This window comes from Ictidomys tridecemlineatus, chromosome 16 (genome assembly GCF_052094955.1).
Source record: "Ictidomys tridecemlineatus isolate mIctTri1 chromosome 16, mIctTri1.hap1, whole genome shotgun sequence".
NCBI classification, from domain to species: domain Eukaryota; kingdom Metazoa; phylum Chordata; class Mammalia; order Rodentia; family Sciuridae; genus Ictidomys; species Ictidomys tridecemlineatus.
The window spans coordinates 54,248,904-54,252,612 of NC_135492.1; the positions used below are offsets into that span (position 1 = coordinate 54,248,904).

The following is a 3,709-nucleotide window of genomic DNA, read 5'->3' on the forward strand; positions in this document are numbered from 1 at the left end:
TGTTAGAGGAAGGACCATGGTTGTCAAGAAAAATAATAATAAGGAGACAGAGACAAGGTGCAGAGGCAGGAAAGGTGGCAGAGTGGCCTTTGTCCCAGGGGCCACGTTTATTTATAACAGTAGGTCCCATTAGGTCCTCAGTACCATGACCATATGATTGTTGAGAGTATCAGTAAGCTTGCCAATTTTGCAGTTTCATTTCATAGTTACAATATGCAATGTGAGGAGCTTTGTATAGTTCTCAAGAAGGCCCATTGTCTGCAGTCACTGTTAGGCGGGCAGCTCCAGGAGCACCGGAGCTTGGTGAAACATTGTAGTCATCGAGCAAGCAAGTTCCTCTGTTCCCAGGAGCTATGTGCCTAAGATTAAGGTCGAAGCTGATGAGACTCTCATGGAGGGCATTGCCATAGCAACTGGGCATCCTCTGCCTTTGCACAGAAACTTTCTCAGGCACTGAGCATGCCAGAGCCCTGAAGTCATCAGGGACCCCAATCCCAAACGCAGAAACCCTACACATGTAGCTGGCCTGGAAGGATGGGTGGAAGGTTGTTTGCTCCTCACTGGGACCACAATACCCAACCAGAGCAGCTTAGAGGAGGAAGAGTTGTAGGGCTCATGGCTTCAGAGCATCAGGCCATGGGCAGCCACCTGCACCCCCCTGGGCCTGAGGAGAGGCAGCACGTCCCGGCAGGGGGCGTGGGGGGCAGCTGCTCAGCGCATGGCCTCCATGAGCCCAGCCCACAGGGACAGCGGGATCCCAGGTGCTCCCCAGCACCCCTCCCCAGCCGTGCCCCCACCCACATCACCACAGTCAGCACTCGAAGCCCATCAGTCCACCAGGAGGGTACAGGCCCTGACTGGTCCAGCCTTGTCACCCCTGGACACAGTCGCCGCTGGGCACACCTCACACCTGACCCCACCAGCAGCTCTAGCAGAAGAAGGCAAAGGTGGGAAATGCGGGAGTCTGGAGGAAGAAGGCCCCACCAACCTGGGGGCCAGGGAGGAGCAGTGACGGTGCAGGGGGGGGGACACTTTGTGACAGGGCAACAGCAATGCTTCCTCCACATAGAACACGCCCATTAAATAGAGACACCAGGTCAATGTCAAAATTAAAAGCTAAGTACAACACTGCTACGGGCAGCCATGGGCAGATACTGAGGGTCAGTGTGGCAATGGCTGGATGATATGTCGCAGGACATGCAAAAATGCCACTTGAGTGCTGTGGATTTGGGGAAAGGCCTGAGAACTGACGGAGCCAAACACAGAAATGGCACCTCTTAATCACCCCCAAAGAGGGTGTCACACCCAGGCGATGACACCTCCGCCATGCTGGCCACTGTGCATGCTTCCATGAGTCACAAACGCAAGGGACTTGAAGGGGATCCCTCTCCCCTCCGTTCAGGGAAAGGGTCAAGCACACTGTGTCTTGAACTCTAAGAGGTGAAACACTACAGAAGACGTAATAGGAAAACACCCTGTTCCCAGTTCAACTTGTTAGCTTACCAAGAAACAAGAGCTACCTGAAAAGACTGTAAGTCACCATCAAAGGACAGAAAAACGACTCAAAGAATGGGAAGAAGACTCAGCATCACAGCCATCAATCCGTGTTAACTGGAAACTCAGTGTTTTGGTACCAATAAATAATAGCTTCTTTTTCCTTTCTACTGGGCAAACTCATATAAATTTCATATGGAAAAATGAATAAGAATATCTAGGGGCTGGGGATGTAGCTCAGTTGGAAGAGCGCTTGCCTCACATGCACAAGGCCCTGGGTTCAATCCCCAGCAACACCACTAAAAAAAAAAAAAAAAAAAAAAAAATAATTCCAAAATGTAAAAACTCTAAAGTAGAAAAGGAAGGAAGACAAACCCTGCTGGGTAGTAAGTTACACCCCAATATTTAGTAGTTTTAACACTGAGGTGGGAGTCCAAGACTCCACACATCAGCACAGGAGTAGGCCAGAGGGTGGAACTGGGCCTCCACCCAGGCCTCTGCAGCTGGGAAGCCCATCAGTCAGCGAGCGCTGCAGAGGGAGGGGGGCCCAGGAGAGCCGCTGATCCACAGCCCAAGCCCCCAACGTGGGGAAACTGAAAGGTAAAGGCAAAAACACTCCAAGAACCACTGAGGAGATCCCTTGAGGATCTTGGAAAAGTGGAAGCTCTAAGAGAAAAGCAACATTTAATAACAGTAACATTTTCTTCTGAGAAAAAAGCCAGTCTAAATATGTCATAATGACCATGAATACATTCATGGCAATGTTTGAAATAGCAAAAATGGAAGTGATTTGTCATTTTTAGAGACCAATTAGTGTATCATTTGGCTGTATAGGAATAGTATTTTGCTGTAGAAAATAATAAGGAAGTTCTTTATGTACTGGTTCATAAAAAAATTCAAGATATACTGTGAAGCGAAAAAAGCAAAGTGAAAAACACTGCTTTAATATGCTGATCTGTATATAAAAAGAAGGAAATTGAGAGTATTTGGACAACAAGCCCTGCCCAGCCCTGCCCTAGTGACTCCATGGTGTGCAGAACAGCAGTCCTCAGGCTGTGCCTGCCCTAGTGACTCCATGGTGTGTAGAACAGCAGTCCTCAGGCTGTGCCTGCCCTAGTGACTCCATGGTGTGCAGAACAGCAGTCCTCAGGCTGTGCCTGCCCTAGTGACTCCATGGTGTGCAGAACAGCAGTCCTCAGGCTGTGCCTGCCCTAGTGACTCCATGGTGTGTAGGAAAGCAGTCCTCAGGCTGTGCCTGCCCTAGTGACTCCATGGTGTGCAGAACAGCAGTCCTCAGGCTGTGCCTGCCCTAGTGACTCCATGGTGTGTAGAACAGCAGCTCTCAGGCTGTGCCTGCCCTAGTGACTCCATGGTGTGTAGAACAGCAGTCCTCAGGCTGTGCCTGCCCTAGTGACTCCATGGTGTGTAGAACAGCAGTCCTCAGGCTGTGCCTGCCCTAGTGACTCCATGGTGTGTAGGACAGCAGTCCTCAGGCTGTGCCTGCCCTGGTGACTCCATGGTGTGTAGGACAGCAGTCCTCAGGCTGTGCCTGCCCTAGTGACTCCATGGTGTGTAGAACAGCAGTCCTCGGACTGCGCCTGCCCTAGTGACTCCATGGTGTACAGAGCAGAAGTCCTCAGACTGCGCCTGTCCTAGTGACTCCATGGTGTGTAGAACAGCAGTCCTCAGGCTGTGCCTGCCCTAGTGACTCCATGGTGTGTAGAACAGCAGTCCTCAGGCTGTGCATGCCCTAGTGACTCCATGGTGTGTAGAACAGCAGTCCTCAGGCTGTGCCTGCCCTAGTGACTCCATGGTGTGTAGAACAGCAGTCCTCAGGCTGTGCCTGCCCTAGTGACTCCATGGTGTGTAGAACAGCAGTCCGCAGGCTATGCATGCCCTAGTGACTCCATGGTGTGTAGAACAGCAGTCCTCAGGCTGTGCCTGCCCTAGTGACTCCATGGTGTGTAGAAGAGCAGTCCTCAGGCTGTGCCTGCCCTGGTGACTCCATGGTGTGTAGAACAGCAGTCCTCAGGCTGTGCCTGCCCTAGTGACTCCATGGTGTGTAGAACAGCAGTCCTCAGGCTGTGCCTGCCCTAGTGACTCCATGGTGTGTAGGACAGCAGTCCTCAGTCTGTGCTTGCCCTGGTGACTCCATGGTGTGCAGGACAGCAGTCCTCAGGCTGTGCCTGCCCTAGTGACTCCATGGTGTGTAGAA

At 51.7% G+C, this 3,709-nt stretch overlaps 1 non-coding gene across 1 annotated transcript; it reads left to right on the forward strand.

Annotated features, from left to right (window-relative positions):
- Positions 1-1,720: 1,720 nt before the first annotated feature.
- Trnav-cac (transfer RNA valine (anticodon CAC)) lies at positions 1,721-1,793 on the forward strand. The gene has a single exon. It is a non-coding gene; the product is annotated as a tRNA-Val (tRNA).
- The last annotated feature ends 1,916 nt before the right edge of the window (positions 1,794-3,709 follow it).